Source organism: Oncorhynchus mykiss, chromosome 27, assembly GCF_013265735.2.
Source record: "Oncorhynchus mykiss isolate Arlee chromosome 27, USDA_OmykA_1.1, whole genome shotgun sequence".
Taxonomy (NCBI): domain Eukaryota; kingdom Metazoa; phylum Chordata; class Actinopteri; order Salmoniformes; family Salmonidae; genus Oncorhynchus; species Oncorhynchus mykiss.
In genome coordinates, this window is record NC_048591.1 from 31,701,059 (window position 1) to 31,714,183 (window position 13,125).

Here is a 13,125-nt window from a genome sequence, read left to right on the forward strand (position 1 = left end):
AGGTAACTCAGTAATTACGCAGAAACATTACAAATTCCAATGTTTTTCTAAGGAAGTGAGACATAAGGCAGAAATATGCCTGTTTGAATTTCTAGCATTACTTTGGTTTGGATCTGGCCCCTTACCCATGGGCATGCTACATTTAATACTCTGGCTGGTTTTTAGAATTTAGGCCACCCAGACTTCCCCTGGCCTCTGCGTTAATTACTCAAAACAGTATTTGACCTGTTCAGTTGAATTTTACAAGCCCAGAGTGTACACAGGCAGTTGGGATGCCCCTGCACTGAACCCTGTACACTTTTGAATTTTCTCAGAATCTATTTTTCACTTCATTGCAGCCTCTGGTGTCCTGCTCCTCTCAGACCCAGTTCATGGCAAAAAAGAAACCCCTCACCTGGTGTAAAAGTGGACGTATTTGTCTTTATCAGGCCTTTGAGACTCTGGACCTTATGAACACCAATGTTGGTTAATATACATCAGGCACTTTATTGCAGAAAACAAGCGCAAAATGGATCCAGCAAAGCTGCAGGCAGGTGAAGGTCAAGTTAAACTGGAGGAGCGATGAGCCTCGTTTGTCAAGAGCACCCCTAACGTTGATTGGCCAGTTGAGACGCCTTCTCCCTCAGTGTGGTGGAAAAGATATTTCAGGGTAAATGCAGTCATATAGAGTGGATATGTTGTAGATATATCAAAAATATTCAATCAGATGAAGCATCAGTTTTTTTTTTATTTCAGTCTCTTGTACAGTTTGAGGGTAACTTGCCTTACAGTTCACCTTGTAGTGCAGCCAGGCATAGAACAAGTGCATGGGAATTCTGATATACCACACAATATTCCCTAAACAGTATGTTTCCCACAGTTGGAAAACCCCACCTGGCTTCAAAAGTAAATAGTTTGCCATCTATAAAGAGGAGATGTTGGTCACAATTAGCATTGGTTTCTTTGAGAGGGACCCAGAACACATACCAACTCAATATTTGTCCTCATGTACTTAATTCCTTTATCCAATATAGAAATGAGGCAGTGCATTAATATCACCATTTCCTAGAAATTCCTTTCAATTTTTATTTTATTTACAACCAGCAATTATTTTCCTCTGTTTGTGGCCATCAATTTGGATTAGCCAACTACTCAGAGCTTCTAAAAGGCACATTTCTCTTCTGCTGCTTGACTGCCTAGGCACTTCCTTGAGGAAACCTTTTAAGACAGGACTTTTAAATAGGGATAATGGGAGTATATATGGAGGGTAGGCCGTTGAACTGGCCCCTCAGCTTCAGGTTCCTCCTCCAATAGGATCTATCTAGAATGCATCTGCCTGCAAGGCCATTGGAAGTTGGGGCAGCAGGGTAGCCTAGTGATTAGAGTGTTGGACTAGTAACCGAAAGGTTGCGAGTTCAAATCCCCGAGCTGACTGTTCCTAGACCATCACTACCTTCATTCTAGCTCTCTAATCTTTCAAATTGTACAGCTTAGATTTTTTTGGTTAACCATTACCGTTAGAATGTAAAATGGAAGCCACTTTATCAAAGTGTCTGTATCACTGTTTACTAAAGTATATCAAATAACAATAAAAAGCGCTATAAAACCTTAGCTGATGTGAACATTGTGTCTTCCTGCAGGGCTTTGAATCAAAACGGACCAAACCCAGAGTAGGATGAGGAGATGCTTGCCATCAGATCATTTTCAAAATCCTCATAAGTCATAGTATTTTTTGACAGCTTCAGGGTAAAAAAATAAAAATAAAAAAGCACTCTTCAGGACCTCTGACAAATTCTTCAGGACCTCTGATGAACCTACAAAATAAATATAAATATATATATATATATATATATATATATATATATATATATATATATATATATATATATATATATATATATATATATACACACACACACACACACACACACACACACACACACACAAAAGATAAAAATGTTTCTCCGAACCAACTGGATGACATCCCGGACATCGTGGTCCATGCAGTCAGATAAGGTTATCGGTGCCGTCTCTGGTTCTCTGCCAAACAGTACATGTATGATAGCAGGGCTTAGTCCTGCAAGGTGTGGGCCACCATTTAAATAAATAATAATGATACTTTTTTTAAGTGCCCAATCATGCACCCAGCTACCACAAAAAATAAAATGACTTTCCAAAAGTGCCTGAGATGTGGAAGGAACACAATGGTCCTGCTCACCCTCAAAGAGCAAGGTCTTCTTAAATAAACAGTTCTCTTTTTAACTGACCTGGGGAAAAACTGTTTCACATAATCTACAAGTCTATAAATCAATATATTAAAAAGATTTTCCATGACAGTGGACAGGACATACCTGGTGACCCCCTCTCCAATGGCAGAGTCACCTTGTAAACATATTTGAAATCAGTCAATGTAGTTACACTAGCTCAGCAAACCTAGCCATTGGATGCCATTGTGAGAAAAGGATTATGGCCCTGTTCCTTTCCACTAAGGAATCCCTCAAGCTCAAGGTCAGGTGGTCTTTGTCCTTGTTGGACTGAAGTGTCCAGTATGTGAACAGCTGAGCTGACTTGACCGGATTTGGTTCTGTAACTCAAGCATAACAGCAATATAGAATGTTAACTGCATTTCTCTGAGGTATAGATGCATACCCATAACAGTGTCTATACTGCAAATGAAATGCAAATAAATTATTCACTAAATCACCTGCTATGTCCAAAACGTGCAAGAATTAGCAGTCCAATGAGGTGCGACAAGTAAATAAATGTTTGCGTAAACTTTACCCATCAGAGACAGTTGATACAGTGTACTAAATAATAGGTTCTTCTGAACATTGTACTTACCATCAACGGTGTATACTGGACCACTTGCTGCTGAAGTGCCAGATGAACTTGCTGTTGTTATTAAAAATATAAAATAATCAGTATGCATCATTATGTCCACACCATTTTCACGAGGTGAGTGTTAGTGCATTGAATGTAAGTGTTTGTAAAGAAAGACGATTGAATACAACTAAATGTATCATATAGAAAGTACTACACCTGAAAATTGTACATTAACATTAATAACTAGCCCTAAGACGTGCTAAATTACCAATCCCTTAAAACTGATCTGTAAACCTTCAGAATATAAACCCTCATCTGAACCTGTCTCCAGACACACCTCCATTGCCAAATCTACAACTGGATGCTGACCGGTGGAGGAACTTGTCCCACCGGCTCTAGGGACAGCTGCACCTTCATTCTCCCTTTCATTCTCCCCCGCCCTTTCAACCTGTGATTGACTTGAAGAGTTGAGCCAAGGAGTTAGGTATATCAGATACTAACAGTTAACTCCCCTCTACAACAGCTGATAGCCTGATAGTGAAGTGTTGTAAGTATCATCTTTATCATAAAGAAAGGTGCAGCAACAATGAACCAAGAAGTTAACACCCAGAACAGCTCAATTAAATTGTACCTTTTCCACATCTAAACTAACAAATGATCAAACTACTTAAGTGTTCTGTTTTGATGTGCAACATGGCCATACCATCATTTGTAATGATGAGTGCACCTTCCATAAATGAAGAATATCATATTTCCCCAACATCACCATGATTCATTTCCCATTCAGAGCATTACCTTGAGCAGGCTTCACTGTGCCTTCTTATTTGTACAAAGTAAAGTTGTTCTTCACAGTTTAGACATTGTGTCAATGATCCACTTTGAGCAACAACTGAATCATTCAGTTCCTAATTGATGAGAAAATTACATAAATAAATACAAAAAAACAGAGAAGACACTTATCTATAGATTTTTGTTATTTTTGTTATCATCTGTTGTAAATATTGCTTAACACTCAACATATCTACTTTGGATTAGTAAGTGCTCTAAAGTTCATTAAAAGTACATAAACTGAGAAATTAGACTTACATGCTCCATACGCAAATTCCTTTACAGCGGGTGAATGTAGAGTAGCACGACACAAGGGTCTTTCAGATATCGCAAACTGTAGCCCCAATTGGGGCATGGGACAGGTATAAGATGATGGCTTTGTGTAGTTCCAGAAATGTTCAGCAGCTCGAACCCGCCCTTGTCTCTCAACTTTGGAAACAAAGTTAAAATGAACTTGTGAACTTTCTTGATTACCTGTGAGATAATGAAAAACAAAAAATATACATAACTTGCAAATCTGATTTTTATCAGTATATACACTTTTTATTAGGTACACCTATCTAGTACTGGGTAGAACCCCCTTCTGCCTCCACAACAGCCTGAATTATTCACAGGGTTGTACATTAAGAGATGCCCTTCTGCACACCAATGTTTTAAACAGCTGTTATTTGAGCATGTGGCCTTTCTGTTAGCTTAATTAAAATAATTAAAAAATATTACTTTTATTTAACCAGGAAGGGCTCATTGAGATTTAAAATCTATTTTTCAAGAGCGTCAGCACCAAGTCATTACAAAAATTACAGACAAACATGAAAAACTACAAGTAGTCTAGTAAAAACCAAAGAATTCACAAGAGTATAACAAAATCAAAAACATTGACATGTCAGGGAATCAGTCTCAAGATCATTCATCGGTGATTTAAAAATACCAATTGGGACAAGTTCTTCCAGTTTAAAAGTATTTTGTAAGGCATTCCAAGACGATGGCGCAGAGTACATAAAAGCCCTTTTACCAAATTCAGTTCGGACATTTGGAACAGTAAGCAGGATAAAGTCCAGGGAACGAAGAGAGTACCCACCACATTTCTGAACAATAAAATAAGTCTTGACATTCTCTTCTGACCTCTCTCATTAAGAAGGCGTTTTTGCCCCCAGAACTGCCGCTCACTGAATGTGTTTTGTTTATCGCACCATTCTCTGTAAACTCTAGAGACTGTGGTGCGTAACAATCCCAGGAGGGCAGCTGTTTCTGAGATGCTGGAACCACCATGTGTGGCACCAACAATCATACCAAGGTCAAAGTTTCTTGGATTACGCATCTTGCCCGTTCTGTTTGGTCAAACAACAACTAAAGCTCTCTACTCTATAGATTGAGTTGCAGACAGCCACATGATTCGCTGTTCGAAGGAGCAGGCTATTTGCATTAACACGCAGATGTACCTAATAAAGTGGCCAGTGAGTGTACATCTCTAACTGACAGGACCTTCATAATGGTGTAATATTTGGGCCAGCTGTCCAGCTTCTTGCACTATGGTGAAGATCTATGATCAAATTTCCCCTGTCTATATTATAGCCTTATTCTTTGCTAGATAGAAAAACTGACCCTAGATCTGCACCCATACTCTGAGAAGCTTGACAACTACATGCCCAGACTAGCTTTAATTAATCACATGAGTAGGATTTAATATTTAATAGCCATAGTTATCAGGCTTCTCAGAGTACAGGTGTCGATCTAAGGCCAGTATTATACACTATGTAAATTGAATTCAACTATGCAAGAATCTCTTCATAATTCAACAAGAAACTCTCTATACATTAAAGTTATATGTTCTAAAACTTAGATTTGTGCATGCCTATGCACACCATAAATCAAATTGTCAAAATATTGCACAAAACAATTTGATTCACTCTGTTGATTGACTTTAAACGTCCGGCTCCCTTTTGTCTATCAAGTGGTGTGACCATGATTCTTTTTCAGCACAACTTTTGTCAGATGGCATACCTCGAAAGTTCAGGCGCCTCTCACCCAACCCCACTGGAAGTGCTCTTTACCAATCCTGCTTGGGACAGGAGTTGTGTATTTCCGCCCAAGACAGCGTCAGTCATCGGAGGCACAATCTTACTTTACACTTGGTTAGAAATGATATTATAATATTAATTATAATACATTATTATTTGTATATTAGCTAGCTCACCATCAACATGTTGTAGGCTACTCAACCCCTTGAAGTGTCAGACGAAACGTTAGACGCAGCGCCAGATGAAACGCTAGACGCAGCGCCAGATGAAACGCTAGACGCAGCGCCAGATGAAACGCTAGACGAAACGCCAGATGAAACGCTAGACGCAGCGCCAGATGAAACGCTAGACGCAGCGCCAGATGAAACGCTAGACGCAGCGTCAGATGAAACGCTAGACGCAGCGCCAGATGAAACGCTTGAAGCAGTGCCAGATGAGGTCCCAGATGAATTTGCTGTTGACAATGAAATTGTACAATACAAATTATCAGCATGCACCATTAGGCCTACATATCAACGGAATAAAATATGTAGCTATACAATTTAATTCAAACTGCAGAGAAGTATATTGCTAAGTTACCCATGCTTACCTCTAAACTTGACCGCACCATTTCAGAGATATCTACCTAGGGAAATATTCAAATATTTTCTTTGTGGACTGCTAGACAATCAACCATGCATGCTAGCTATCAAATGCTACAACAGTGGAGTGAAAAGCAAATGATTCGAGCTAGCTTTGGCCAGTCTGCACTCTTCCCTTTTTGTTCCTTTGGTCAGTCTGCTTGCTAAGTTAACGTTAACAGTTTGAACATGTGCTTTCAATGTGCGCGAAACGTACACGTAAAATAATGTTCAACTGACCCCCAGCAAAAATCGAATTTATACTTTCAGAGTATGTCTCATTATACTTACAGTACTCTATTCCTCCAAACAGATCCGCCGCCTCTCGAAGAAGCTCAGACACTGACACTCGTAGACATACACACAGTCAGCCTGTTTCGCCCTATCTAGGGAGGATCTACAGCCTATCCGCACTCTGTGCTTGATTGCTATGCCGGAATGTTAAAGTCCCGCCTCATCATTTGCATAGAGACGAAAAAATACAGAAGTAAATAAATAATAGTTGACAATAATAAATAAATAGGGAAATAAATAAAAACAGGAATGAATGGACAAGGAAATAAATGAACAGAGAAATAAATAAGTAGGGAAAATAATAATTAGGAAAATACATATTTTGGCAAAATGCAAAAGTACTCATTTTGATCAAATTGTGTTATTTGTTGATTGATTTACTTGTACATTCATTTATTTTTACATTTACGTGCATATATATTTATTGATGTATTTATTTATTTATGTATTCCTCCACAGGATTGTGTCGAGGCACAGATCTGGGGAAGGTTACCAAAAAACATCTGCAGCATTGAAGGTCAACAAGAACAGAGTGGCTTCCATCATTCCTAAATGGAAGTAGTTGGGAACCACAAAGACTCTTCCTAGTGCTGGCCGCCCGGCCAAACTGAGCAATCGGGGGAGACGAGCCTTTGTCAGGGAAGTGACAAAGAACCCAAATGGTCACTCTGACAGAGCTCCAGAGTTCTTCTGTGGAGATGGGGGAACCTTCCAACCCACTTGGAGTTTGCCAAAAGGTATGTAAATGACTCTCAGACCATGAGAAACAAGATTCTCTGGTCTGATAATAACAAGATTGAATTGTTTGGCCTGTGTCCCAAGATCACTTCTGGAGGAAACCAGGCACCATCCCTACGGGGAAGCATGGTGGTGGCAGCATCATGCTGTGGGGATGTTTTTCAGTGGCAGGGACTGGGAGACTAGCCATTATCGAGGGAAAGATGAACGGAGCAAAGCATAGAGAGATCATTGATGAAAACGTGATCCAGAGCGCTCAGGACCTCAGACTGGGGCAAAGGTTCACCTTCCAACAGGACAGCGACCCTAAGCACACAGCCAAGACAACGCAGAATTTTATTTATTTATTTCACCTTTATTTGTCCTTGAGTGGTCCAGCCAGAGCTCAGACTTGAACCCGATCGAACATCTCTGGAGAGACCTGAAAATAGTTGTGCAGCAACGCTCCCCATCCAACCTGACAGAGCTTGAGAGGATCTGCAGAGAAGAATGGGAGAAACTCCCCAAATACAGCGTCATACCCAAGAAGACTTGAGGCTGTAATCGCCGCCAAATATGCTTCAACAAAGTACTGAGTAAAGGGTCTGAATACTTAAATTTGATATTACATTTTTACATTTTTATACATTTTCAAACATTTCTAAAAATCTGTCTTTCCTTTGTCATTATAGGGTATTGTGTGTAGATTGATGAGGGGAAAAAACAATTTAATCGATTTAAGAACAAGGCTGTAACGTAACAAAATGTTGAAAAAGTCAATGGGTCTGAATACTTTCCGTATGCACTGTATTACCCCTAATAGTTTTTTTTGGTGTTTAAAAAAAACCTTTATGTAATATTATCTTATGTTGTTCTTATCTATAACTGTTCTGTACTCAGTCATGTATTTTTAAGTTGTTTGTGAACCCCAGAAGAGTAGCTGCTGCATGTGCAATAGCTAATGGAGATCCTAATAAACTACTGTGAGTTCCAAAAGTATTGGGACAGTGACAATTCTGTTGTTTTGCGTCTGTACTCCAGCACTTTGGCTTTAAAATGTCAGCTTTAATTTTAGGTTATTTTCATCCATATCGGGTGAACATGTCCTCAGGCCCCGGTGCACAACTGAGCAAGAGGACAAGTACATTAGAGTGTCTAGTTTGAGAAACAGACGCCTCACAAGTCCTCAACTGGCAGCTTCATTAAATGGTACCTGCAAAACACCCGTCTCAACGTCAACAGTGAAGAGGCGACTCCGGGATGCTGGCTTTCTAGGCAGAGTTGCAAAGAAAAAGCCATATCTCAGACTGGCCAATAAAAATAAAAGATTAAAATGGGCAAAAGAACACAGACAATGGACAGAGGAACTCTGCCTAAAAGGCCAGCATCCCGGAGTCACATCTTCACTGCTGATGTTGAGACGGTTGTTTTGCGGGTACTATTTAATGAAGCTGCCAGTTGAGGACTTGTGAGGCGTCTGTTTCTCAAACTAGACACTCTAATGTACTTGTCCTCTTGCTCAGTTGTGCACCGGGGCCTCCCAATCCTCTTTCTATTCTGGTTAGAGCCAGTTTGCGCTGTTCTGTGAAGGAAGCAGTACACAGTGTTGTACGAGATCTTCAGTTTCTTGGCAATTTCTCGCATGGAATAGCCTTCATTCAGAACAAGAATAGAATGATGAGTTTCAGAAGAAAGGCTTTTGTTTCTTGCTATTTTGAGCCTGTAATCGAACCCACAAATGCTGATGCTCCAGATACTCAACAAGTCTAAAGAAGGCCAGTTTTATTGCTTCTGTAATCAGGACATCAATTTTCAGCTGTGCTAACATAATTGCAAAAGGGATCAATTAGCCTTTTAAAATGATACATTTGGATTAGCTAACACAACGTGCCATTGGAACACAGGAGTGATGGTTGCTGATAATGGGCCTCTGCACGCCTATGTAGATATTCCATTCAAAATCAGCCGTTTCCAGCTGCAATAGTCGTTTACAACATTAGCAATGTCTACACTGTATTTCTGATCTATTTGATGTTATTTTAATGGACAAGAAATGTGCATTTCTTTCAAAAACAAGGACATTTCTAAGTGACCCCAAACCTTTGAACGCTAGTGTATATGTTTTTGCTGTTTGTTATAGGACCAAAAAGATGGGATAAATCTCTGTGTTGGATCGATAACTCTTCGTGTTGTTGTTTGTTTAGTGTTTTCCAATTTTCCCAAAAGTGACTAGAGTCTATAGATTCTTCAATTACATTGAGCTAATTTCTGACGTTTTTTCCCGTTGTGTATGTATTTCTGTCTTGTTTTAGTGATTCACCATAGTGAAGACATAGGCTCAGGTTTTCTGGGTCTCTATGTTTTTGGTTGGATAGATTTTCTGAATTTCTTTCTTAGGTTTTTACATTCTTCATCAAACCATTTGTCAATGTGGTTGATTTTCTTAAGTTTTCTGGTTGAAATTTTTAGATTTGAGAGGACAAATATAATGTTTAGGTTTTCTACTGCTAAGTTTACACCTTCACTATTACAGTGAAATGTTTTGTCCAGGAAGTTGTCTGAAAGGGATTGAATTGATTGTTGCCTAATTGTTTATTGGTAGGTTTCCACACTACTTTCCTTCTATCTATAGCATTTCTTAATATTATTCCATTCCTTTGGCTTTGATGCCTCATGATTGAGTATTGCTCTATTCAAGTAGACTGTGATTTTGCTGTGATCTGATAGGGGTGTCAGTGGGCTGATTGTGAATGCTCTGAGAGACTCTGGGTAGAGGTTAGTGATAAACTAGTGTACTGTACTAATGCCAAGAGATGAGCTATAGGTGTACCTACAGTAGGATTCCCCTCGAAGCCTACCATTGACTATTTACAGTGCTGTAAAGTACTTAAGGAGTCCCCTCGAAGCCTACCATTGACTATTTACAGTGCTGTAAAGTACTTAAGGAGTCCCTTCGAAGCCTACCATTGACTATTTACAGTGGTGTAAAGTACTTAAGTAAAAATACTACTTACAGTGCCTTGCGAAAGTATTCGGCCCCCTTGAACTTTGCGACCTGTTGCCACATTTCAGGCTTCAAACATAAAGATATAAAACTGTAGTTTTTTGTGAAGAATCAACAACAAGTGGGACACAATCATGAAGTGGAACGACATTTATTGGATATTTCAAACTTTTTTAACAAATCAAAAACTGAAAAATTGGGCGTGCAAAATGATTCAGCCCCCTTAAGTTTATACTTTGTAGCGCCACATTTTGCTGTAATTACTGCTGTAAGTCGCTTGGGGTATGTCTCTATCAGTTTTGCACATCGAGAGACTGACATTTTTTCCCATTCCTCCTTGCAAAACAGCTCGAGCTCAGTGGCTTACTGGTGCTCTTCCATGCTGTCTCTAGGAGGGGAGCGTCACTTCAGTGGGTTGAGTCACTGACGTGATCTTCCTGTCTGGGTTGGCGCCTCCCTCGGGTTTGTGTCGTGGAGAAGATCTTTGTGGGCTATACTTGGCCTTGTCTCAGGGTAGTAAGTTGGTGGTTTGAAGATATCCCTCTTGTGGTGTGGGGGCTGTGCTTTGGCAAAGTGGGTGGGGATATATCCTGCCTGGTTGGCCCTGTCCGGGGTTATCGTCGGACGGGGCCACAGTGTCTCCCGACCCCTCCTGTCTCAGCCTCCAGTATTTATGCTGCAATAGTTTATGTCTCGAGGGGCTAGGATCAGTCTGTTATATCTGGAGTATTTCTCCTGTCTTATTCGTTGTCCTGTGTGAATTTAAGTATGATCCCTCTAACTCTTCTTTCTTTCTTTCTCTCTTTTCTCTCTTTTCTCTATTTTCTCTCTTCTCTCTCTTCTCTCTGAGGATTTGAGGCCTAGGACCATGTCTCAGGACTACCTGGCCTGATGACTCCTTGCTGTCCCCAGTCCACCTGATGTCCCCAGTCCACCTGCTGCTTCTCCAGTTTCAACTGTTCTGCCTGCAGCTATGGAACCCTGACCTGTTCACCGGTTGTGTTACCTTGTTCCCCACCTGCTGTTTTGTATTCTCTCTCTACCGCACCCGCTGTCTCTAACTCTGAATGATTGGCTATGAAAAGCCAACTGACATTTACTCCTGAGGTGCTGACTTGTTGCACCCTCTACAACCACTGTGATTATTATTATTTGACCTTGCTGGTCATCTATGAACGTTTGAACATCTTGGCCATGTACTGTTATAATCTCCATCCAGCACAGCCAGAAAAGGACTGGCCACCCCTCAGAGCCTAGTTCCTCTCTAATTTTCTTCCAGGTTTATGCTTTGCTGGGGAGTTTTTCCTAGCCACCGTGCTTCGATATCTGCATTGCTTGCTGTTTGCGGTTTTAGACGGCTGATGTAAAAAGGGCTTTATAAATACATTTGATTGATGTCTCTGCTAGGCTGTTCAGTTTATTGCGTTATTGGCAGTTCGTTTCCCAATCCTTCTTCCTCTTATTGCTATCATGTGCTAGCAGAAGTAAGACTGGAACATAGCATCAACAGGAACTCTTAGTTCCCTTTATCCATCTGTTAAGGGCTTTGTATGACTTTGTACAATTGCCTCTTCATGCACGTGCAATGTGTCTACCACTGATCCTTAATCTCAATTTAAAGCAAAACATCAAGCATTGTACTTTTGTAATTACAAGTGTTCCTATAATTTACAGATATTATAAAATTCCTTACACTCTCTAAACACAAATGCTTTGCTTGTAAATTATGTCTGAGTGATGGAATGTGCCCCTGGCTATCTGTAAATAAAAGAAATAGAAAAATAAAATGGTGCCATTGTAACGGGTTTCTTCTTCCTCTGAGGAGGAGGAGTAGTAGGAAGGATCGGAGGACCAAAATGCAGCGTGGTATGTATCCATAATGTGATTTCATGGAAAATGAATACAAAATACAAACGAACAAGAGAATCAAAATGAAAACCGAAACAGTCCCGAATGGTGCAAACACTGAAACGGAAAAATAATCACCCACAACTCAACGGTGAAACCAGGCTACCTAAGTATGGTTCTCAATCAGGGACAACGATTGACAGCTGCCTCTGATTGAGAACCATGCCAGGCCAAACACAGAAAACCCAAATTATAGAAAAAATAACATAGACTGCCCACCCCAACTCACGCCCGACCGACCATACTAAAACCAAGACAAAACAAAGGAACCCCCCCCCCCCCCCCCCCCTCTTAACCTGCCTCCGTGGCCTCGCCGCCGACCTCGGACTTGGGACCCTAGCCACAGGTCCCGAATGGACGGGAGATTCCGTTAGCACCAGACAGGCGGTAGACTCCGGCAGGTCCGGAGTGAAGGGCGATTCCGGCAGCACCGGAGTAACGGACGGCTCTGGCAGCTCCTGACTGACCGGCGGCTCTGGCAGCTTCTGACTGACCGGTGGCTCTGGCAGCTCCTGACTGACCGGCGGCTCCTGTCCATTTGGGACTGTTTCGGTTTTCATTTTGATTCTCTTGTTATTTTGTATTCAGTCTCATTAAATGATATTATGGATACATATCACGCTGCATTTTGGCCCTACGATCCTTCCTACTACTCCTCCTCGTTAGAGGAAGACAACCGTTACAGCCATATGTTTCGCTTAATATAAGGAATCTGAAATTATTTTTACTTTTGAAACTTAAGTACATTTGAACAATTCCATTTGCTTTTGATACTTAAAACCAAAGACTTTTACTCAAATAGTATTTTACTGGGTGACTTTCACTTTTACTTGAGTCATTTTCTGTTAAGGTGTCTTTATTTTTACTTAAGTATGACAATTTAGTACTTTTTCCACCACTATTTACATACCCAGCTTGGGACAGAGCTACAGGA

General features: G+C 40.5%; 1 long non-coding RNA gene across 2 annotated transcripts; it reads right to left on the reverse strand.

Moving 5' to 3' along the window:
* Positions 1 to 2,038: 2,038 nt before the first annotated feature.
* LOC110507954 lies at positions 2,039 to 6,659 on the reverse strand. 2 transcript variants are annotated; one of them, XR_002471214.2, is made up of 5 exons: positions 6,560 to 6,659; positions 6,238 to 6,273; positions 5,825 to 6,102; positions 3,889 to 4,104; positions 2,039 to 3,707 (listed from the first exon to the last, which is right to left on the reverse strand). It is a non-coding gene; the product is annotated as an uncharacterized LOC110507954 (long non-coding RNA). The 2 variants fall into 2 exon arrangements; XR_002471213.2 differs by having other exon boundaries at positions 2,039 to 4,104.
* Positions 6,660 to 13,125: the final 6,466 nt, after the last annotated feature.